The 25,670-nt window shown below is 42.6% G+C and overlaps 1 pseudogene; it reads left to right on the forward strand.

The window, feature by feature from the left end:
• LOC102903097 (liver carboxylesterase-like) overlaps positions 1-21,083 on the forward strand; it is a 30,402-nt pseudogene extending 9,319 nt beyond the window's left edge.
• Positions 21,084-25,670: the final 4,587 nt, after the last annotated feature.

Raw genomic sequence — 25,670 nt, forward strand, 5'->3', positions numbered from 1 at the left:
TTCCGGTTTGAGCAAGGTCCCTATATTCTGTTTCCTGTCAACAACACACAGTGTACCCCACTGTAGCACAGTCAGACCTAGGAGTCCATCATGCCACTGGACTAACTTCCTAGCTGGTTAAATGCTGTGACATAAGAACTCTTTCTTCTTCTTCTCCTTCTCCTTCTCCTTTTCTCCTTCTCCTTCTCCTTCTCCTCCTCCTCCTCCTCCTCCTCCTCCTCCTCCTCCTCCTTCTTCTACTTCTTCTTCTTCTCATTCAGTGGAGACTTTTAAGGGGACATTGGGAACCTTAGATTAAACTGGTAAGTTCTGCAGAGCCAGAGGCTGAGACTACAGAGAGGGAGTAACTCATAGACATGTCAGAAGAAATTGTAGGAAATGTGTGTCCTCAAATTCCCTAACCAGGGCTTGTGAAATGACTCAGCAGTTAAAGGTGCCTGCCTCTGAGCTGGTGGCCAGAGTTCAACCCCAGAGCCCATATTTCAAAAGGAGAGAACTGATTCCAAATGCCCAGACCAAAGCCCACAGAGTAGCCTTCTCCCAAGCAAAGCATCACTCACTTTAGAGGAGGGGGTCACCCATACTGAGAAGCCAGCCCACTAGTAGGGGATCTGAGTTTGCTCTGGACCTGCAGGTCAGGGGATAAAGGAGCAGATGCATCTTTTCCCTCAGTGCTTTTTTCTTTCTTTTTTTTAAAAATACAATTCAGTTCTACATATCAGCCACGGATTCCCTTGTTCTCCCCCTCCCGCACCCTCCCTTTCCCCCCAGCCCACCCACCATTCCCACCTCCTCCAGGGCAAAGCCCCCCCCCCCCCGCGCCGAGGACTAAGATCAACCTGGTAGACTCAGTCCAGGCAGGTCCAGTCCCCTCCTCCCAGGCCGAACCTAGCAACCCTGCATAAGCCCCAGGTTTCAAACAGCCAACTCATGCAATGAGCACAGGACCCAGTCCCACTGCCTGGATGCCTCCCAAACAGATCAAGCCAATCAACTGTCTCACCTATTCAGAGGGCCTGATTCAGTTGGGGGCCCCTCAGCCATTGGTTCATAGTTCATGTGTTCCCATTCATTTGGCTATTTGTCCCTGTGCTTTATCCAACCTTGGTTTCAACAATTCTTGCTCATATAAACCCTCCTCTTTCTCACTAATTAGACTCCCTGAGCTCCACCCAGGGCCTAGCCGTGGGTCTCTGCATCCAGATCCCTCAGTTGTTGGATGGGGTTTCTAGCACAACAATTAGGGTGTTTGGCCATCCCATCACCAGAGTAGGTCAGTTCCGGCTGTCTCTCCTCCATTGCCAGCAGTCTATTGTGGGGGTATCTTTGTGGATTTTTGTGGGCATCTCTAGCACTTTGCTTTTTCCTATTCTCATGTGGTCTTCATTTACCATGGTCTCCTATTCCTTATTCTCCCTTTCTGTTCTTGATCCAGCTGTGATCTCTCGCTCCCCCAAGCTCTCTTTCCCTCGACCCTCATCCTTCATTACCCTGACTCATGTTCAGGCTGTTCATATAGATCTCATCCATTTCTCCATCATTGGGTGATCCCCATGTCTTTCTTGGGGTCCTGTTTTCCAGGTAGCCTCCCTGGTGATGTGAGTAGCAGTCCAGTCATCCTTGTTCCACATCTAGTATCCTCCTATGAGTGAGTACATACCATGTCTGTCTTTCTGAGTCTGGGTTACCTCACTCAGGATGATTTTTTCTAGATCCATCCATTTGCCTGCAAACCTCATGATGTCATTGTTTTTCTCTGCTGAGTAGTATTCCATTGTGTATATGTGTCACAATTTATTTATCCATTCTTCAGTTGAAGGGCATCTAGGTTGTTTCCAGGTTTTGGCTATTACAAACAATGCTGATATGAACATAGCTGAGCAAGTGCCCTTGTGGTATGATTGAGCATTCCTTGGGTATATGCCCAGGAGTCGTATAGCTGGATCTTGGGGCAGATTGATTCCCAATTTTCTAAGAAAGCGCCATATTGATTTCCAAAGTAGTGTTACAAGCTTGCATTCCCACCAGCAGTGGAGGAGAGTTTCCCTAGCTCCACATCCTCTCCAGCATAAGGTGTCTTCAGTGTTTTTGATCTTAGCCATTCTGACAGGCATAAGCTGGTATCTCAGAGTTGTTTTGATTTGCATTCCCTGATGATTAGGGATGTTGAGCAATTCCTTAAATGTCTTTCAGCCATTTGAGTTTCCTCTGTTGAGAATTCTCTGTTTAGTTCTATAGCCCATTTCTTAATTGGACTGTTGGTTGTTTTGATGTCTAATTTCTTGAGTTCCTTATATATTCTGGATATCAGTCCTCTGTCACATGTGGGGTTGAAGACCTTTTCCCATCCTGTAGGCTTGTTGACCATATCCTTTGCTCTACAAAAGCTTCTCAGTTTCAAGAGGTCCCAATGATTGATTGTTTCTGTCAGTGTCTGTGCTACTGGTGTGATATTTAGGAAGTGATCTCCTATGCCAATGCGCTCAAGACTACTTCCTACTTTCTCTTCTAGCAGGTTCAGAGTAGATGGATTTATGTTGAGGTCCTTGATCCACTTGGACTTAAGTTTTGTGCACGGTGACAGATATGGATCTATTTGCAGCCTTCTACACGTTGATATCCAGTTATGCCAGCACCATTTGTTGAAGATGCTTTCTTTTTTCCATTGTACACTTTTGGCTTTGTCAAAAATTATATGTTCATAAGTGTGCAGATCAATATGAGGGTCTTCAATTCGATTCCATTGGTCCACATATCAGTTTTTATGCCAATACCAAGCTGTTTTTATTACTGTAGCTCTATAGTAGAGCTTGAAGTCAGGGATCATGATGCCTCCAGAGGTTGTTTTATTGTACAGGATTCTTTTGGTTATCCTGGGTTTTTTGTTTTTCCATATGAAGTTGAGAATTAATCTTTCCAGGTCTGTGAAGAATTGTGTTGGTATTTTGATGGGGATTGCATTGAATTTGTAGATTGCTTTTGGTAAAATTGCCATTTTTACTATGTTAGTCCTGCCTATCCATGAGCATGGGAGATCTTTCCATTTTCTGATATCTTCTTCAATTTCTTTTTTTCAGGGACTTAAAGTTCTTGTCATATAGGTCCTTCATTTGCTTGGTTAGTGTTACCCCAAGGTATTTTATGTCATTTGTGGCTATTGTAAAGGGTGATGTATCTCTGATTTCCTTCTCAGCTTCTTTGTCAATTGTATATAGGAGGGCTACTGATATTTTTGAGTTGATCTTGTATCCTGCTATGTTGCAGAAGGTGTTTATAAGCTGTGTCAGTTCCTTGGTGGAATCTTTGGGGTCCTCAAGTATTCTATATCATCTGCAAATAGGGAAAGCTTGACTTTTTATTTTCCAATTTGTATCCCCTTAATCTCCTTATGTTGTCTTATTGCTCTAGCTAGAACTTCAAGTACTATATTGAATAAGTATGGTGAGAGTGGACAGCCTTGCCTCATTCCTGATTTTAGTAGAATTGCTTTGAGTTTCTCTCCATCTAATTTGATGTTGGCTATTGGCTTGCTATAAATTGCCTTTATTATGTTTAGGTATGTTCCCTGTATTCCTGATCGCTCCAAGACATTTATCATGAAGGGGTGTTGGATTTTGTCAAATGCCTTTTCTGCATCTAGTGAGATAATCATGTGGTTTTTTTCTTTGGGTTTATTTATATGGTGTATTACATTGACGGACTTTTGTATGTTGAACCACCCTTACATCCCTGGGATGAAGCCTACTTGATCATGGTGGATAATTGTTTTGATGTGTTCTTGGAGTCTGTTTGCCAGTATTTTATTGAGTATTTTTACATCAATGTTCATGAGAGAGATCGGTCTGTAGTTCTCTTTCTTTGTTGTATCCTCATTTGGTTTAGGAATCAAGGTAATTGTAGCCTCATAGAAGGAGTTTGGTAATGTGCCTTCTGTTTCCATTGTGTGGAACAATTTAGAAAGTATTGGTATTAACTCTTCTTTGAAGATCTGGTAGAATTCTGTGCTGAAACCATCTGGTCCTGGGCTTTTTTTGGTTGGGAGACTTTTAATGACTGTTTCTATTTCCTTAGGGGTTATTGGATTATTTAAATAGCTTATTTGGTCTGGATTTAACTTAAGTATGTGGTACCTATCCAGAAAATTATCCATTTCTTTTAGATTTTCCAGTTTTGTGGAGTAGAGGTTTTTGAAGTATAACCTGATGATTCTCTGGATTACCTCAATGTCTGTTGTTATGTCCCCCTGTTCAATTCTGATTTTGTTTATTTGGATTCTCTCTCTCTCTCTCTCTCTCTCTCTCTCTCTCTCTCTCTCTCTCTCTCTCTCTCTCTCTTCTCTGTCTTCTGTCTTTTGGTTAGTTTGGATAAGGGCTTGTCTATCTTGTTGATTTTCTCAAAGAACCAACTCTTGGTTTCATTAATTTTTTGTATTGTTCTCTTTGTTTCTATTTTATTGATTTCACCTCTCACTTTGATAATTTCCTGGCGTCTATTCTTCCTGGGAGACTTTGCTTCTTCTTGTTCTAGAGCTTCCAGTTGTGCTGTTAAGTCACTAGTGTGAGATTTCTCCAACTTCTTTGTGTGGGCATTTAGTGCTATGAATTTCCCTCTTAGCACTGCTTTCATAGTGTCCCATAAGTTTGGGTATGTGGTGTCTTCATTTTTGTTGATCTCTAGGAAGTCTTTAATTTCTTTCTTAATTCTTCCTTAACCCATTGGTGATTCAGTTGAGCATTATTCAGTTTCCATGAGATTGCAGGTTTTTGTAGTTTTTGTTGTTGAAATCTAACTTTAAACCATGGTGGTCTGATAGAACACAGGAGGTTATTCCAATTGTTTTGTATCTGTTGAGATTTGCTTTGTGGCCAAGTATGTGGTCAATTTTAGAGAAGGTTCCATGAGTGCTGAGAAGAAGGTATATTCTTTTTTGTTAGGATGGAATGTTCTGTAGATATCTGTTAGTTCCATTTGAGTCATGACATCAGTTAAGTCCTTTATTTCTCTGTTAAGTTTCAATTTGGGAGATCTGTCCAGTGGTGAAAGTGGGGTGTTGAGATCTCCCACTAGTAATGTGTGGGGTTTTATATGTGGTTTAAGCTTTAGTAATGTTTCTTTTACATATGTGGGTGCCCTTGTGTTTGGGGCATAAATGTTCAGAATTGAAACTTCATCTTGGTGGATCTTTCCTGTGATGAGTATGTAATGCCCTTCTTGATCTCTTTTGATTGATTTTAGTTTGAAGTCTATTTTGCTGGATATCAGGATGGCTACACCCGCTTGTTTCTTAAGACCATTTGATTGGAAAGTCTTTTCCCAGCCTTTTATTCTTAGGTAGTGTCTATCTTTGAATTTGAGATGTGTTTCTTATATGCAGCAGAAAGATGGGTCCTGCTTTCATATCCATTCTGTAAGCCTATGTCTTTTTATAGGTGAATTAAGTCCATTGATATTAAGGGATATTAATGACCAGTGATTGTTCATTCCTGTTTTTTTTTTTTAGAATTCTTTTTTTTTAGGATTTATTATTTTATTTATTTATTTATTTATTTATTTATTTTTTATATATATTTTTTATTTTACAATACCATTCAGTTCTACATATCAGCCATGGGTTCCCCTATTCTCCCCCCTCCCACACCCTCCCCTTACCCCCAGCCCACCCTCCATTCCCACCTCCTCCAGGACAAGCCTTCCACCGAGGACTGTGATCAACTTGGTAGACTCAGTCCAGGGAGGTCCAGTCCCTTCCTCCAAGACTGAGCCAAGTGTCCCTGCATAAGTTCCAGGTTTCAAACAGCCAACTCATGCCATGAGCACAGGACTTGGTCCCACTGCCTAGTTGCCTCCCAAACTGATCAAGCCAATCAACTGTCTCACTTATTCAGAGGGCCTGATCCAGCTGGGGGCCCCTCAGCCTTTGGTTCATAGTTCATGTGTTTCCATTCATTTGGCTATTTTTTTTAATAATTGAGTACAACTGAAATTTATTATATGCCACAGTCGTCCTAGGGACCTCCATGCTATATATATAGCCTCTATGGTTCTATGGGTTGTGGTCTGATTGTTCTTTATTTTATATCTAGAATCCACCAATGAGTGAGTACATACCATAACTGTCTTTCTGGGTTTGGGTTACTTCACTTAGGATGATTTTTTTCTAGTTCCATCCATTTGCCTGCAAATTTCATGCTTTCATTGTTTTTCTCTGCTGAGTAGTACTCCATTGTGTATATGTACCACATTTTTTTCATCCATTCTTCCGTTGATGGGCATCTAGGTTGTTTCCAGGTTCTGGCTATTACAAATAGTGCTGCTATGAACATAGCTGAGGATGTATCTTTATGGTATGAATCAGCATTCCTTGGGTATATGCCCAAGAGTAGGATGGCTGGGTCTTGAGGTAGTTCGATTCCTAATTTTCTGAGAAACCGCCATACTGATTTCCACAGTGGTTGTACAAGTTTACATTCCCACCAACAGTGGAGGAGTGTTCCCTTTGCTCCACATCCTCTCCAACATTGGTTGTCATTGGTGTTTTTGATCGTAGCCATTCTAACAGGTGTAAGGTGGTATCTCAGAGTCGTTTTGATTTGCATTTCTCTGATGATTAAGGATGTTGAGCATTTCTTTAAATGTCTTTCAGCCATTTGTAGTTCTTGTTTTGTGAATTCTCTGTTTAGCTCTTTAGCCCATTTTTTAATTGGACTGTTCAGTGCTTTGATGTCTAGTTTCTTGAGTTCTTTATATATTGTGGAGATCAATCCTCTGTCAGATGTGGGGTTGGTGAAGATCTTTTCCCAATCTGTTGGCTGTCTTTTTGTCTTATTGACTGTGTCTTTTGCCCTGCAAAAGCTTCTCAGTTTCGAGAGGTCCCATTTATTAATGGTTGTGCTCAGGGTCTGTGCTGTCGGTGTTTTATTTAGGAAATGGTCTCCGGTGCCAATGCGTTCAAGAGTGCTTCCTATTTTCTTTTCTATTAAGTTTAGTGTAACTGGATTTATGTTTAGGTCTTTGATCCACTTGGACTTGAGTTTTGTGCATGGTGACAGATATGGATCTATTTGTAATCTTTTACATATTGACATCCAGTTATGCCAGCACCATTTATTGAAGATACTTTCTTTGTTCCATTGTATAGTTTTGGCTCCTTTGTCAAAAACCAGGTGTTCATATGTGCATGGATTAATGTCAGGGTCTTCAATTCGATTCCATTGGTCCGTATGTTGGTTTTTATACCAGTACCAAGCTGTTTTTATTACTATAGCTCTATAGTAGAGTTTGAGGTCCGGGATGGTGATGACTCCAAGGGTTGCTTTATCGTATAGGATTCTTTTAGCTATCCTGGGTCTTTTGTTTTTCCATATAAAGTTGAGTATTTTTCTTTCCAAGTCTGTGAAGAATTGTGTTGGGATTTTGATGGGGATTGCATTGAATCTGTAGATTGCTTTTGGTAAGATTGCCATTTTTACTATGTTAATCCTACCTATCCATGAGCATGGGAGGTCCTTCCATTTTCTGATATCTTCTTCAATTTCTTTCTTTAGAGATTTAAAGTTCTTATCAAAAAGGTCTTTCACTTGTTTAGTTAGTGTTATCCCAAGGTATTTTATATTATTTGTGGCTATTGTAAAGGGTGATGTTTCTCTGACTTCTTTCTCAGCCCTTTCATCATTTGTGTATAGGAGGGCTATTGATTTTTTTGAGTTGATCTTGTATCCTGCCACTTTACTGAAGGAGTTTTTCAGCTGTAGGAGTTCCCTGGTAGAGTTTTTGGGGTCACTTATGTATACTATCATATCATCTGCAAATAGTGAAAGTTTGACTTCTTCCTTGCCAATTTGTATCCCTTTGATCTCCTTTTGTTGTCTTATTGCTCTAGCTAGAACTTCTAGTACTATATTGAATAAATATGGGGAGAGTGGACAGCCTTGTCTTGTTCCTGAATTTAGTGGTATCACTTTGAGTTTCTCTCCATTTAATTTGATGTTTGCTGTTGGCTTGCTATAAATTGCTTTTATTATGTTTAGAAATGTTCTTTATATTCCTAATCTTTCTAAGACCTTTATCATGAAGGGGTGTTGGATTTTGTCAAAGGCTTTTTCAGCATCTAAGGAGATGATCATGTGGTTTTTTTTCTTTCAGTTTGTTTATATGGTGTATTACATTGACTGATTTCTGTATGTTGAACCATCCTTGCATCCCTGGGATGAATCCTACTTGGTCATGATGGATGATTGTTTTGATGTATTCTTGGATTCGGTTTGCCAATATTTTGTTGAGTATTTTTGCATCAATGTTCATGAGGGAGATTGGTCTGTAGTTCTCTTTCTTGGTTGCATCTTTGTGTGCTTTGGGTATCAGGGTAATTGTAGCCTCATAAAAAGAGTTTGGTAGTGTTCCTTCTGTTTCTATTGTGTGGAACACTTTGAAGAGGATTGGTATTAGTTCTTCTTTGAAAGTTTGGTAGAATTCTGCACTGAAACCATCTGGTCCTGGGCTTTTTTTGGTTGGGAGACTTTTGATGACTGTTTCTATTTCTTTAGGGGTTATTGGTCTATTTAAATGGTTTATCTGGTCTTGATTTAATTTTGGTATGTGGTATTTATCCAGAAAATTGTCCATTTCTTCCTGGTTTTCCATTTTTGTGGAGTACAGGTTTTTGAAGTATGATCTGATGATTCTCTGGATTTCCTCGTTGTCTGTTGTTATGTCTCCCTTTTCATTTCTGATTTTGTGAATTTGGGTGCTCTCTCTTTGTCTTTTGGTTAATTTGGCTAGTGGTTTGTCTATCTTGTTGATTTTTTCAAAGAACCAACTCTTTGTTTCATTGATTTTTTTGTATTGTTCTCTTGTTTTCTATTTCGTTGATTTCAGCCCTCAATTTGATTATTTCCTGGCGTCTATTTCTCCTGGGTGAGTTTGTTTCTCTTTGTTCTAGAGCTTTCAGTTGTGCTGTTAATTCATTGGTATGGGATTGCTCCATCTTCTTTATGTGTGCATTTAGAGCTATGAATTTTCCTCTTAGCACTGCTTTCATAGTGTCCCATAGGTTTGGGTATGTTGTACTTTCATTTTCATTGAATTCTAGGAACTCTTTAATTTCTGTCTTTATTTCTTCCTTGACCCATTGATGTTTCAGGTGGGCATTATTCAATTTCCATGAGTTTGTGGGTTTTCTATAATTTTTGTTGTTATTGAGTTCTAACTTTAAGGCATGGTGGTCTGATAAGATACAGGAGGTTATTCCAATTTTTTTGTATCTGTTGAGATTTGTTTTGTGTCCAAGCATGTGGTCAATTTTTGAGAAGGTTCCATGGGGTGCTGAGAAGAAGGTATATTCTTTTGTGTTAGGATGGAATGTTCTGTAGATATCTATTAGGTCCATTTGAGTCATAACATCTGTTAGGTCCTTTATTTCTTTGTTAAGTTTCAGTCTGGTAGATCTATCTTTTGGTGAGAGTGGTGTGTTAAAATCTCCCACTACTAATGTGTGGGGTTTGATGTGCGTTTTAAACTTTAGTAGTGTTTCTTTTATGAATGTGGGTGCTTTTGTATTTGGAGCATAAATGTTTAGAATCGAGACTTCATCTTGGTGGATTTTTCCCGTGATGAATATGTAATGTCCATCCTGGTCTCTTTTGATTGATTTTAGTTTGAAGTCTATTTTATTAGATATTAGGATAGCTACACCAGCTTGTTTCTTAGGTCCATTTGCTTGGAAAACCTTTTCCCAGCCCTTTACTTGGAGATAGTGTCTGTCTTTGGAGTTAAGGTGTGTTTCTTGTATGCAGCAGATGGATGGGTCCTGTTTTCTTATCCATTCTGTTAGCCTGTGTCTTTTTATAGGTGAGTTGAGACCATTGATATTGATGGATATTAATTACCAGTGATTGTTAATTCCTGTTATTTTTTGGTTGTGTTGTGTTGTCCTTCTGTGGTGTATGTTGGTGTAGGATTATCTATTGCTTGATTTTTCATGGATGTGTTTAGCTTCTTTGGGCTGGATTTTCCCTTCTAGTGCTTTCTGTAGGGCTGGGTTTGTGGACAGGTATTGATTAAATCTGGTTTTATCCTGGAATATTTTGTTTACTCAGCCTGTGGTGATTGAGAGTTTTGCTGGGTATAATAGTCTGGGTTGGCATCCATGGTCTCTTAGTGTCTGCATGAGGTTTGTCCATGATCTTCTAGCTTTCATAGTCTCTATTGAGTAGTCTGGTGTTATTCTGATGGGTTTGCCTTTATATGTTACTTGGTCCTTTTCCTTTGCAGCTCTTAATATTTTTTCTTTATTCTGTGTGTTTAGTGTTTTGATTATTATGTGGCGAGGGGACTTTTTTTTTGGATCCAGCCTATTCGGTGTTCTGTAAGCTTCTTGTATCTTCATAGGTATTTCTTTCTTTAGGTTAGGAAAGTTTTCTTCTATGATTTTTTTGAATATATTTTCTGTGCCTTTGAGTTGGTATTCTTCTCCTTCTTCTATCCCTATTATTCTTAGGTTTGGTCTTTTCATGGTGTCCCAAATTTCCTATAAACCCAGAACCTGAGATGCTGAGATAGCAGGCCAGTCTGGACTACATACAATACTCTGTTTCAAAAATAAAAACAAAAACAAAATGCAGAAAGAGAAGAAATATGTTTATCTAAAATGATTTTCACCAATAACTCCGGGTCTGGAACATGGCTTTTTAGCTTCCAGCCAGAAGGACATTTTGCTCATTTAACAGGGTTTCATGGAGAGATTTTCTTTGAACATAAAGCATTGTGGGTGTAGGCAGGCTCTAAGTGGGACCATTTCTGTAGGTTTTGTCTGTTGCAATAACTGTCAGGCATCACAGGCAGGTGTCCTCAGTGAGACACACGGACAAAGATGCTGTGTGGTAAGTCTTGTGTGTAGGCAGCAAGTCACAGGGACAGGACGAGCACCTGACTCAGAAAGATGTTGACAAGTCACTCTTGGGTGGCTGTGAGTGGCTGCTGCCCTGTCCTCATCCATAAAGGTGGCACCAAAGATGCTGATTCCTGGGGGTCGGATGGGGAGGGCTGCAACAGAAGATTCACTAGGCTGATTTGCAGCTCTTAACTTTTCTTGTTGCAACTCACCAGGTTTCCCTAATTCTGCAGTGTGAGAACGTGGTGCTGTGGGAGGGGAGGTGCCGGGAGGTGGGAGCTGGTAGGGATGACACACAGCAGGAGGAGGGTCTCACTGGACACCTCCCTGCACTCTCAGGCAGAGAGGATCAGGACTGCTTAAGACTACACAGCATCCAGTCAGGACATTTTCTGAGGTAAAGAAGAGTTAACAACCCCATGGTGTCCAAACCCTTATCTTCACCAACGTCCACACTTAGAGCAGGTAGGTTGTCCAGGTCAGTGGGAGACTTTGTGTTGTCTCCTCATTTCCTGATCCCACCACAGCAGCCACCATTTTGTGTGCAGGTCACAGCTGTGCTTCTCTCAGCAGCTGTCACGTCAGTGCTGGCACAGACAGTGGTGTGTGAGTGTGTGAGTGTGTGTGTGAGTGTGAGTGTGTGTGTGTGTGTGAGTGAGTGTGTGAGTGAGTGTGTGTGTAAGTGAGTGTGTGTGAGAGAGTGTGTGTGAGTGTGTGCGTGAGTGAGTGTGTGTGAGTGTGTGTGTGTGTGAGTGTGTGTGTGTGTGAGTGTGTGTGAGTGTGTGTGTGAGTGTGTGAGTGTGTGTGAGTGTGTGTGAGTGTGTGAGTATGTGTGTGAGTGTGTGTGTGAGTGTGTGAGTGTGTGAGTGAGTGTGTGAGAGTGTATGTGTGTGAGTGTATAAGTGTGAGTATGTGTGTGAGTGTGTGTGTGAGTGTGTGTCTGTGTGTGTGTCTGTGTGTGTGTCTGTGTGTGAGTGTGTGTGTGCCTCTTGTGTATATGTGTTGGAGTCTGTTGAAGTTTCTCCACCTGCTATGACCTGGAGATACTATGAGGTTCATGTTCATATGCTCTGGACATTTGTGAATATGTTTGTGAATATGACTGTCAGGTGTGTCCTGGAAGTCAGATGGGAGCATCAGAAAGTCCAGAAATGTCCAGGAGAAAAGTATCCTATCCCTGTCTCCCTGAGTACTTGTCCATGTAAGGAGGGCTATTTCTAACTTTCACAGATTCCCATGATCTCTTTGGTTCCTATTGACACAACCATTCTCCTTCACCTCCCACATTACTTATTTTATATTCTGACTTTACTTTTGTTCCTAAACTTTTTTAGGTCCTCTAAGGAAAACTTCCTCTTATACTTCATTCCTTTATACAAAGGTGGCAAATGAGGCTCAGTCTGCCTGTGTGTTCCCCTAAAGCATTCTATCTCAGTTATTAAAGGGCTCCATTCCCCATTCTCAACATCTGATGCTCCCAAGCCCCCTGAATATGAAAATCCTGTGGCATTTTAGGTTACAGGCTTTTATAGTTTAATTCATTGCTTTGGAGGCCAACCTTAGGACTTTACCAAAGTGATGATTTTTGCAATGCCAATCAATCTTCAACACCAGGAAGGAGAGAGAGTGGAGGATGAGTTTCAGTTGAACTAAGGAGCTGGGCAGAGAGAAAAGCCCTTCCTTTAAGTACAGGAGGGCTAATGCCGGGGATTTCCACTAGAGCAGTGGTTCTCAATCTATGGGTGTTGACCACTTGGGGGTCACATATCAGATATCCTGCATATCAGATATTTACCTTACAATTCATAATAGTAGTAAAATTACAGCTATGAAGTAGAGACAAAATAATTTTATGTTTGGGGGTCCCCACAACTTGATAAACTGTATTAAAGGGTCACAGATTATGGAGGTTGAGAACTACTTCACTAGGGCCTGAAGGTGTTATTGAACTGCTGAACACACATGAAGAGGAAACAGAATTTCATTGTCTTCCAATGAAACCAGCATGACCTGACAGGAAGGGGACCTGCAGATCCTAAGATCACCATAAGGACAAGGGACCCTGAGGGTGGATTTGCTACTTTATGAGTCTTGACAGCACAGAGGAGTCTTGAGGATGAAGGACACACTTAGAGCTCCTGCCTTTATACTTATCTCCATCTGTGACTTCTTGAGTGAGTACCTACTCACAGAAGCCAGGTGGCTTTTCTTGTTACAGCTTTCTGCTCCCTGATCTTTACGCCAACACCCAAATTGAGGTTTTGATTAAAAGGGCCAGGGATTATGGTGACTCCATGTATAAGGACAGGGATCCTGGCATTCCAGAAGGACTTCAGCTACCATGCTGTATTTATCCAAGAGGCTAGGGAAGGGGCAGAACCTGCAGAGGTGGCTTTGCCCTGCCTGCTGACTCTGGGCTCCCTGTGGCTTCTGCCTTATCAGTTCTCCTGCAATAAAAACTTTGTCCAACTCAGATAAATTTCCACACCTACATCTGAAAGGTACAAATTCCTGCCTGGGCAAGGCCTACCTGTTCTGTTTCCTGTTGTTATTAGAGTGTCATCTTGTAGCAGCATAGACTTGGGCCTGGGATTCAACAGGCCACTTGATAGACTTCCTGACTGGCTGTATGCTGTGACCTGTGACCTCCTGCTTCTCCTCCTCCATGTGCATGGTGAGACTGTCTAAGTGAGCAGAGCGAACCAGGGTCAGAGCTGTCGCAGTTCTGTAGAGTCAGAGGCTGATGTTATGGTAGGGAAGCACTAGGGAGGGAGGAGCTGGTGGAGATGACAGATGAAAGTGTGGGTTTCTGCAACCCCTAATGCCCCCACCAAAACCCGCATGATAGGCCCTGTGATACATGCAGTGTCAGAGATATGTAAGGATACCATGTACTGAGGAGCCAGTAGGGACAGTAGAGCAGGAGGCATATGGCCCCCGCCATGTGTGGTTGTGGCTGGAGTTCCTATTGACCTTGGATAATGACAATAATTCCTCTATAATGCCAAGTGGCTATGAGCCTCTCACCCTACTGTCAATTTTCAAGAGGGTTTCTGGCCCTAGCCTCATCTTCATATCCTACAGCTGAACTGAGAGGACCTGTTATCATCTCCATGTACCACAGTGACAATGAGGTAGGAATTCCTAAGTGTCACAACTGATGGCATCTCTCCACTTACAGGACAGGACTCATCCAGCCCCATCAGGAACACACACACAGGGCAAGTGAAAGGAAGCCTTGTCCATGTGAAAGACGGTGAAGTTGGTGTTCAGATGCCATGCTGTGTCTATCTAAGAGGCCAGGGAAGGAGCAGAATCTGCAGAGATGGCTTTGCCCTACCTGCTGGCTATTGGCTCTCCTCGGCTTCTGCCTTATCATTTCTCCGACAATAAGAGATTTGTACCTCCCAACCAAATTTCCATACCTACACCCCTAAAGGTACAAATTCCTGCTTGGGCAAGGCCTATGTCCTCTGCTCCCTGTTGTGGCTCTGAACCTGTCACCGTGATGACTAGAGAGGTACCCTTTCAGTTTTCAAGAGGGGCACTAGTCAAAGTTTCCAGCCCTAGGTAATCCAGAATGCCTCATCTCCACATCCCATAGCTGAACTGAGAGGTTTTAGATTACCTTCCCCATGTGACACCTCTCCACTTACAGGCCAGCACTCATCCCGCCCCATCAGGAACACACACAGGGCAGGTGAGAGGAAGCCTTGTCCATGTGAAAGGCAGTGAAGTTGGTGTCCACACCTTCCTGGGAATTCCCTTTGCAAAGCCACCTGTAGGAACACTGTGATTTGCTCCCCCCTGAGGCCCCTGAGCCATGGAGTGGTATTAGTTATAAGCTTTTTCCTTTTTTCTTTTTATTAAAATAGAAAAGGGGAAATATGGTAAAATTTTATTTTGTACTAAAATGTTGTTTGTATGTTAATAAATAAAGTTGCCTGGGGGTCAGAGCTATTAGCAAGCCATAGGAAAGCTGGGCGGTGGTAGTACACACCTTTAATCCCAGCACTTGGTAGGCAGAGCTAGGTAGAACTCTGTGTGTTCAGGGATACAGCCAGCATTGGAGACACATGCCTTTAATCTCAATACCAACCATAGAAGACCTGGAAGTCTGTACAGACAGGCAGTGACGAGGCGGTCATGCGGTAGGGTTTACAACCAATGAGAAGGCAGAACCGAAAGTCTTTATAAAGATTTTAACACAGGAAATAGCTCTCTTTTGGAGAGGTAGGACCACTGTAGGAGGAAGGGTAAGGTTTTAGCTCTTAGCTCTGACCTCTTGGCTCTCTTCTTTGCATTGGTTCTGTGTTTCTTATTTAATAAGAGGGTTGGTTACATCTACAGAGTGGTGTGATAGACAGCAGTTCAGAGACCCTTCCCCAGGGAATGGTGCCGCCTACCATAGGCAGGTGTTCCTTGCTCAATGAACATAATCAAGATAATTTGCCACAGGCATGACTAAAGGCAAGCAGGCTCTAGGGCAGTGGTTCTAATCCTGTGGATCACAATCCCCAGAGGGATCGAATATCAGATATCCTGTATATCATATATTTACATCGCAACTTGTAACAGTAGCAAAATTATGGTTATGAAGTAGCAAAAATATTATTTTGTGGTCGGGGGTCACAGCAACACAAGGAGCTGTATTAAAGTGTCAAAACACTGGGACATCAACTAGAAAGTTGAGAACCTCTGATCTGAACAAAGGTCTTTTCCCAGTAGATTCTACATTGTGCCAAGCAACAGTCAAAACTAACCACCACACAGGATTTAATAGTACAGAAGTGATGAATGGTAGGACAGGAAGGCAATCATTTTCATAGAGGCTCCTAGCAGTCTCCATCAACTAGCCCTCAGGATATTACTATGCAACCAGAGGCCTCCCTGAAATTCCGGCTCCATTCACATTTCCACAGAGCTGGTGGCCTTTACCTTGGCAGGAGGGACTTTAGAGAGGGATCATATGTCAAGAGGGCATCATGGAAAGTAGTAGCTGCAGGTGGCTGAGATAATGTGCAAACTAATGTTTTAAGTTTGAACACCACTTATCTGGGATATGTGTTTTCAATTTTCACCAGGTGTCTGCAAAATGATATAATAACTTTAGTGGGTGCAAAGGAGATGAATCTGATCGTGTCTTCCATCCCTATGTCTGAGGACTGCCTGTATCTCAACATCTACACACCAGCTCATGCCCATGAGTGCTATAACCTGCCTGTGAGTGTCAGACTGTGGTCAGCTTGGGAAGAGGATGTTTCTTTCTCTGGAAGTTTGAAGGGACAAAGTAAATCTGAGCTCCACTGCAGTTTAGACCCTGATTAATAGTCTTACCTTATTGGGTTCAAGAAGGTCATCTCAGTTATGATGAGCTGCTTAAAACTGGGTGTGTGACTCAGAGCACTGGGGTCAGAGATGTAAGAGGTTCTAGGTCTTTGATTAAACCAGGATTTCTTTCACCTTGAAACTGTGAGACCCACTCTGGATTGTGTTCAAGGGCTACATATTGACATCACCAAAATTTGTAGCTTGCAGGTTATGCATTGTGCCAATGGGATCTGATGACCCTTATGAATAAGAATCAGGAAAGACATTCCTATTCCTCTACTTTGATGGGTCTGAAAGTGATGATGACACTACTTGTGATCCAGAACCATTAATTCGTGCTGAGATTTCCCATAGGGGAAGTGTGAATGGAATTATGCTTATAGGTCTAGAGGATCCCAACTGTAAACTGTGTACCAATATCCTGAGGAGTTCTGTGTGTGAGTTGACCTGCACAGAGGAAAAGTAGTTGAAAATCTAGTAGGCACTCCAGTTGACCTTGGGCTGGTTGTGGGATGTGTGTTGATGTCTCTAGGTGATGGTATGGATTCATGGTGGTGGAATGGTAATGGGAATGGCTTCCATGATTGGTGTATCCAAACTGGCAGCTACTGAGGATATAGTAATTGTTTCTATCCAGTATCATTTGGGTATCCTTGGCTTCTTCAGGTTAGCCTGGGGCTGGGCTGGACAATGGGAACTGAGTAGAACATAGAAAGACCTGTGATTCCTATTCCTGCCACCTCATAGCACTGAATACCAGCACGCCAGAGGCAACTGGGGCTACCTGGACCAAGTGGCCGCCCTATGCTGGGTCCAGCAGAACATCGCCCACTTTGGAGGCAACCCTGGCCGGGTCACTATTTTTGGCGAGTCAGCAGGTGGCACAAGTGTGTCTTCACATGTTGTGTCCCCCATGTCCAAAGGACTCTTCCATGGAGCCATTATGCAGAATGGAGTGGCCCTGCTGCCTGACCTTATCTCTGACACTTCCGAGGTGGTCTACACAGTGAGTGCCCGCAACAGCACCAGTTCCTACTTTGCTACCTCAGTCCTTGCCTCTGGTACTCTGTTAATCTATTAAGTGGGGGAAAACAAAGATCATGGGAAATAGCTTCTTTCCAATAATTATGGAAAGGCGTAAACTTTAGAATCCACATCCTCTGCTTTATGTATGCTGAGTATGTTATAAGACAGCAAAGCTGTGCCCAATGGCTTTCATCATTGGCAAAAACAGGTGTGCATGGTTTCTTAGTTTGCTTCTTATTGCTGTGATAAAGAACACGGCCAAAAGCTACTTCCAAAGAAAGAAGTTTATTTCAGCTTACAATTTATAGTCCAACTTGAAGGAAAGTCAGAGTAGGCACCCATAATGTTAGCTGGAGGCCAGAAGTGAATCAGAGGCTAGGGAAGAATACTGCTTACCTACTTGTTACGTGTGGCTTCCTCAGTTGGCTTTCTTATACAGCCCAGGACACCTGCCCATGTACAGCACTGCTTATCATGGGATAGGACCGTCTACATCAGTCATTTATGAGAAAAATGCCCAGAATCACCTATGGACCAATGTTATAGATTCACTTGGAGTTCCTCTTTCCAGATGACCCTGACTTGTGTCAACTTGACAAAAAAATTAACCCAGACACATGTATTGAGGGAAGGGGCCAGCTGGTAAAAATACTCACTGCATAAATGTGAGGCCTCGGGTTCAAATCCCACATCAGGCTATAGGTGTTAACAGGTGTCAGTAAACCCAGTGCTCCTATGGACAGATGGGAAGTAGAGACAGTAGACTCCCTGGAAGGTCGTAGTCCACCTAAACTTGTGTAGACAAATGCAAACAATGGCAAGGTGACAAGTGACACCAAAGGGTGTTCTCTGACCTTCACAGGCAAAACAAGGCACTCCATACCTATTGTTACTCATGAACACAAAACACACAAAAACAAACAATACAACAGCCAGAAAACAAATGTGCAGGTAACCCTGTCCCATTATCACCTCTGACCAAAAATGAGTGAATAATTCCACTTAAATCCTTTCATAATCAACAAATAGTAGGATGTGGTATATATGGGCAATGACATACATTTGGAATCAAGGAAACTCTGCTCATGTTGGGAAGGATGAACCAACCACCACCTTTTTCATTTACATACAGTAGCCAACCTATCAGGATGTGAAGCTGGGGACGCAGAGGCCCTGGTTCACTGCCTACGAGACAAGACTGAAGCACAGATTCAGGCTATAAAGCAGGTTAGAAAAATTGTGCAGCTTGAAGGACCTGGTCACCAGGATGTGGGATTACCAGTACTTACTTCCAGAACCAGGTAACTGATCTCCATGGTTTGGTGCCCTTTAAGTACTGTGTGAATAAATAAAAAATAGGCTACTTTTGATGTACAGTTTCTTCTAGAGTGAGCATAGCACCCTGAGATAAGATAGGAAATAGAGAAATACCATGGATATTCAATAAACATCGGAATATTTATGTGATTGATCTTCAGCATTGACCCTTAATGCCTCATAGGTCTTCGCTATGATCCCTGGTGTGGTGGATAGGATGTTCCTACCTAGGCATCCTCAGGAGCTGTTGGCCTCTGTGGATTTTCACCCTGTCCCCAGCATCATTAGTATCGACAGTGACGAGTGTGGTTGGATAATCCCCTTGGTAAGACCTGGTTTTAAGCTCCTGGAAACCTAAACACAAATGATGGGTAGCTGGAACTCAGATCCTCTAAAATAGGTCTAACCCATCCTATACTTAAGACTCTCCTCTGCCTCCTAGACAAAGGGCCTTGATCATTTCATAAAGAACATAACCAGAGAGACTCTACCAGCTGTTCTGAAGAGCACAGCAACACAGATGGTGAGCAACTTTGACTCCTGTCCTGATAGAGAGGGTTCACATATATTCTTCTCAGATGCATGAAAGTAAAGACTATTATATGTGTGTGTTTTTGTGTGGGCTCACCCAAAGCTCATACATTTCCCTCTATACCTTGTCTCATCCCAGGCCACATTCCTTACTCAGAGGCTGCTGCCTACCTATCTGAGAGTCTGCCTAACATCACTCTTCCTGATTCCTCCTGGTATAGAAGCTGCCTCCTGAATGTAGTGAACCTACTAATGGAAGAGTACATGGGGGACATTGAGGATCCCCAGACCCTCCAAGCACAGTTCAGAGAGTTGATGAAGGACTTCATGTTTGTGATCCCTGCACTCCAAATAGCACATTTTCAGTGTGAGTACATCATTAATAAGACCAAGGGCAGGGGTATCTCAGACTGTGGGTCCTAGGTGAGCACTGTAGTGTCCAGGCCTGACTCATGTCTTCACCAGGTCTCTGAACCTGACACCTGAACACACTTACCACAGTAAATCTTTATGTCTAGTGTAAAAGAGTGACTTTTCATCCAATCCAGAGGAAACATGTTAGTTACACTTGGTGTCTTCTCAAAACTACTCATCTTGGAATGCCAGGGTCACTGTTTAACAAAAGGCTTCACATAGCCAATGATGCAGCCTGGAGCTCACCACTCAACTGTGATTCCAGATAAGTTTAGAGCAAGGTTTATTATCACCAAATGTTAGGTGGAAAAGCTGAATGTGAGAAGTCATTATGTCAACGTGTTTCTTCACGCCCAGGTTCCCATGCTCCTATCTACTTCTATGAGTTCCAGCATCAGCCCAGCTTCATCAAGCATAAGCATGTCAGTCCATCCCATGTGAGGGCTGACCATGTTGATCATGCTACCTTTGTCTTTGGCTCCTACTTCTGGGGCTTGAAAGGTGAGTATTCCTTATTTTCCTTTAGCTGAATGGAATCCCAGATGAGTTCCTGAGGGATTACTGAGCTCTTAGTCCAGCTGAGGATACTGAGGCTCTGACAGAGAATGGGATCAAGTGTTCAACATTTCTGAGCTGAAAATAAACCTATACCAAGGTTAGAATATGAACCTTCCTAGTCTAGCTTGTGCTATAAGAAATGAGAGCAAACTGTGGTAGGAGTGAACCTGAGAGAATTCAAGTAGAGGCTTGGAAGTGTCCTGAATTCTGAGTGCTGATAGAAGAGTATACACCAGGCTTAGAGTTCAGGTTTAGGCTATGGTTGCTATAGTAGAGCATGAACTGTCACCTGCATGAGGTAACTAGGACTTGGACCCTTGTCTCCTTCTGTCTGCAGTTGACTTCACTGGAGAAGCTGCTGAACAGGATGATGATGAAGTACTGGACTAACTTTGCAAGACATGGATGAGAACATGCCCTTCCCTCAACCTCATTATGGTTGCGTCTCCACCCAGGGCTCCATCATGGTATCTCATTAGCATGTGTGAGTCCTTAATTATGCCATAGTCTTCTCCATCCCAGGGCATACTTAAGCAGATACCTTCTAGCTTTCAATTACTGGTCATCCCACAGGGATCTGGTTGGTGAGTCACAATATTGTGGTACTGTTCTTTAGATTTTTCCCTCTGGGAGGGAGACACAAAACTAGACAGCTTCCCATGCTTCATACGGAGTAGAAAATCATGGTGTCACCTGTATTCTATATCAGTACACTAGCCTATCTGTCCCTCACGCCCTTAGCCTGATCATCCACTGCCCTGACACAAATTTGGGGATCAGACTTTGGATCAAAATGACCTTACCCTTCCCTACTGGGTGTTATATCCACAGGAACCCCAATAGCAAGAGTCTACCCTACTGGCCTGAGCTGGTCCATGATGAGCAGTACCTGCAGCTGGACATCCAGCCTTCTGTGGGCCAAGCCCTGAAGGCCAGAAAGCTACAGTTCTGGACCAATACCCTACCCCAAAAGATCCAGGAGCTAAAGGGGACTCAGCAGAAGCACACAGAGCTTTAGTGCCTTGTGTCAGGAAAGATGTAGGGTTGAGGGGTCATCCTGATATTATACAGCCAATTTATTCATTTTTATTTGTTCCAACACTCACATAAATAGTTCTCTTTTTACCCTCTCCTTTATTTTATTTTTCTTTTGTTTTTAACTTATTGTCAATCCCAAACCATGCACCCCAATCCCACTCATCTCCCAGTTTGTACACATCTGCTCCTCATGCTTGCAGCATCCTACCTCCAAAGGAAAGCTAAAGAAGAACAAAAATAGATAAACAATTATAATTTTTTAATGGGAAAACATTTCGATACTCCATCTTTCCTGCCCCTCCATGGCCTCTTCATTCATCTTAGTGACACTGGGAGCTGATGTATATCATGCACTATACCCTTTTGTCCATACAGCTTTACTTGCAAATGTTCATTGTGTAATGAGTTGTTGGTCAGGTTCAAGGCTTCTGGATTTGGTACACCATCAACACTGGATCTCCAATGACATTCCTCTGCAATGTCCTACAGAGTCATGGAAATCATGAGACTGTGGCTCTACAGGATCAGTCCATTCAAACACTTCAGCAGATGATAGATGGTGTAGACATTGGGGTATACCAATTACAACTTCTGGATATGTGCTTGGGTGGTAGCTGAGTTGGTTGGTTCACACCACTGGGAACACTCCTCTCAGGTGAGTGACTGAGACAGCTGTCTCAGGCCCATGATGAGGAGTGAATTGAGTTTTCCCAAGTGTGGGGGGCTAGCTCTCTTATTAGAAGTAGGTCCAGCTTTCTCATGCCAGCATCTAGACTTGGAAGTATCTGCATTGCCTCTGGAGGTAACTAGAGCCTCTGACATATATGCAGACCCTGATTGTGAGGGGGCTATAGACCCAGACATGGTACTCAGCAGCCATCGGGCCTGGACAACACTATGGCCACAGGTGGCAGCACAAGCCACTGAGGTTGACCTGGTTCCCGCAGTAACATGTCCCTCACACTCCAGCCTGGCCACAGTGGGAGCCGAGGCTGAGGTTTCTTGAGGCCTTTGGTGGTAATGTGGGCCATGGACATCACCACAGAGCCAGGTTGTGGTCGAAACACTTACTCAGATATGGTCGTTGGCAGCACCCTGGGCCTGGATGTCATCATGGCCCCAGGTGGCTGCACAGGCCACTCAGATATACATCAGCCTGGCTGCAGGGTGGCCCTCAGGCCCCAACATGGCCCCAAATAAAGGTCTGGATTCCAGGTATCCATACCACCCCCAATAGTAACAAACACTATGGACATCAAAACAGACCCTGTCTGTGGTAGGGCCATGGACCCAGACATGCCCCTGACTGCAACTCAAGCCTAGGTGACTCAATTCAGATCAGAATAGTCCCTGGGGTAGTATGGCCCTTGGGTACCTACTAGGCCACATGTGGCATCCCCAACCCCAGGCATTTTCATGGCCTTTGGTGGTAACAAGAGCCATAGACATCAACACAGACCGAGGCTGCAGTAGGGTCATGGACCCACATGAGGCCCTTGGACCAGATTACAGCATGTTCCCTGATGGCAAGCAGGGCTCCCAACTCAGCCTGTTCCTCACAGCCTTCCCTTCTTCAGATCTGTCTCTCTGTATAGAACATGAACCTTTCTCCCTCCCATACTCCACCACATATTTGCTCACCAATCCAGCTGATGGGTTTTTTAATGGTGCCGAACAGACCCACCAATGCTCTGAGTGTGTGTGTGTGTGTGTGTGTGTGTGTGTGTGTGTGTGTGTCTATCTCACCACATAGGCATTTCTAACCTTAGCATTTGCCCTTTCAGTCATGTATAACAAAACCTCTGTGCAATAGCCCTTATCCTTTTGGGAAATCTTTGACTAGACTCAACAGCATGTTTGAATATTTAAGCCCCAAAGTGCTTCCATCTTCTTTACCACTTCATCTGGATTAGGTTCCTTCCTTCCTCCCTCACTCCATTTCTTTCTTCCTCCTTCATTGTTTCTTCCCATCATCTTCTCCCCATCCTCCCTCCAGACTCTCTTCAAATAAAGCAGAAGCTTGACTACAGGTGATTGGTGTGTCAAAATCCTGTATCGTCCTTCAGCAAGTTCATATTTTCTCATCTCTAAGTTGCCAATAGAAAACCTGATTTCCCACAGCCCTATTGCCTTCATAAGTTCACAATGTTGTTTCCAATAGACAATAAACTACAAAGTGGACCCTTAGTGTCTATGGCCGCAGATGTTTGAAGGCTGAGACATGAGGATTACATAAGGCCAGGGCAAGATAGCAAGACCCACATCTCAGATACAAAACAAAACATAACCTCAGGAACTTACAAATAATAACAAATTACAATTTTGTAGATTGAGAAATTCAGGGTCTAGATAGTCACAGATTTGATGTGGTGAGAAACAGGTCTCTGGCTGGAGATCTCAATGATTACATCTTGTGCCCTTTCCTGGTAGAAAGTGTAAACAATGGCATTCCAAGGACATAAGGTCCCCGTTTACTTGAACTGGGGGCAGTTCTCTCTTGTTAGTGAGATGACCATGCAGGTTGTTTCCACTCTATCTGTAGAGCATTTATTGATGTTCCTACTGCTAGCTTGCCTCTGCTTTTCAGTTCTGTACATACACACTAAACTTCCAACAGGGAGTCAGAACATGTTTTAGACTTTAATAGTTATCTCATTTTTAGTAGCTTGAGTGTGGATTGTTTTTATGGGACTAGGGATTGATCTTAGGGTTTGTGTATGTTAAGTAAGTGCTCTACTGTGAACTATACCCTCTGACTACTGTGGATTGTTTACATACAATCAATCTCTTTTAGGTGTATTGTTTACTAAGTCTGAGAAAATTCTCGAGGCACACAACTGCCACCACATCAGATTCAGAACAGCCCTCAGTCCCCAACCAAAGACTTTCCTTGGGCTCCTTTGCTTTCATTGAATACCTTTGACCCTGATTCAAAGCAACAAGATATTACTTTATTTTGCTTTCTTGGGACTTGTCTCCAATCCAATATAAATAGAATGTTTTTGACTAGCTATTTCATTTTATTATATTTTTTCCTTTTATTGTGGAATGCCATTCAAGCGCACAAATGACACATTCCATCCTCTTACCCAATCTATGCCAGCTGTTTCACATGCTTATTTGCTCTTCTCTTTTTGAGATAAGGTCTCTGAGTTGCCCATGTGAGCCCTGAACTCATGATCTCATTTCCTTAATTTCCTGACTGGTTGAAATATAGGCATGAGCCTCCAATCCTGAATTTTGGTTTTAATAAAGCTGTATGGATATTCTCACACATGATTTCATGTGAGCACATGTATTCAGTTTTTGATTTTGCAAGCTAAAGCAGAATTGCTAAGTCAGGAGGCACATGCATTAAACATTTACAGAAGTTGTAAGGCTATGGCTATAGCTCAGTGATAGAAGGCTTTCCCTGTATCTACAAGGCCCTGGGTGTGATGCCCAGCACCATAGAAAATAAAATAAATGCAGATCATATGACATCGCTTGCAATCCTAGCTACTCAGGTTAAGGTCATGGATCCCAATGACCTGCTTGAGCTATAGATCAATCCAGAAAAGGCTAGGAAATTTAACTATGGTCTGTCTCGGCCTAATAAGCACAAAAATGCTAAAAATCTAATTTGACTTATTAAAGGGGAGGAGGAGAAAAAGGAGTAGGAAAGAAGAAGGGGAGGAGGAGGAGAAGGAGGAAGAGAAGGAGGAGGAGGAAGAGGAAGAGGAGAAGAGGAAGCAGGAGAAGCAGGAGAAGCAGGAGAAGCAGAAGCAGAAGCAGAAGCAGAAGCAGAAGCAGAAGCAGAAGCAGAAGCAGAAGCAGAAGCAGAAGCAGAAGCAGAAGCAGAAGCAGAAGCAGAAGCAGAAGCAGAAGAAGAAGAAGAAGAAGAAGAAGAAGAAGAAGAAGAAGAAGAAGAAGAAGAAGAAGAAGAAGAAGAAGAAGAGCAACAAATAATGAAGTTGGAGGGAGAATATAGTGGAGAGTTGGAGGGTCTTGGGAATGATGGGTGTAGGAATGAATATGATACATTTTATTCCTATATGAAACTACAAAAGAATAAAAAGAAAACCAATGTTCTTGTAATGCAGCTCAGTGGTGGAGCACTTATCTAGCACATGTAAGACCCTATATTCAATTCTCTGTCCCTCTTTAGAAGCTTTGGGGTAATTGTCTACACTGGAGCTGGTTGGGTATCAAATTTCCACTTCCATCTCTTAACAACCACCAAGGTTTCTTATATCTACAAATGACTTGTATACAAATAGTACCTCTGAAGAGCCACAGCCCAGCTGTCCTCATCAGTTCAAGCTATCTGGTTTTTTGTGCCAATATGCTGTTTTTTATTATTATAAATTTGTAGTACAACTTGAAATTGGGCATGGTGATACCTCCAGCAATTCTTTTTTTTTTAGGTATTTTTAAAATTTTTTGTTTTCATTTTACATACCGACTCCAGTTCCACCTTTCTCCCCTTCTCCCGCCTCCCACTTCCCTCCCATTTCACCAACTATCCACTCCTCAGAGGGGGTTAGGCCTCCTATAGGAGTCAACAAAGTCTCATATGTCAAGTTGA

Source organism: Peromyscus maniculatus, chromosome 5 (assembly GCF_049852395.1).
Source record: "Peromyscus maniculatus bairdii isolate BWxNUB_F1_BW_parent chromosome 5, HU_Pman_BW_mat_3.1, whole genome shotgun sequence".
In the NCBI taxonomy this organism is placed as follows: Eukaryota; Metazoa; Chordata; class Mammalia; order Rodentia; family Cricetidae; genus Peromyscus; species Peromyscus maniculatus.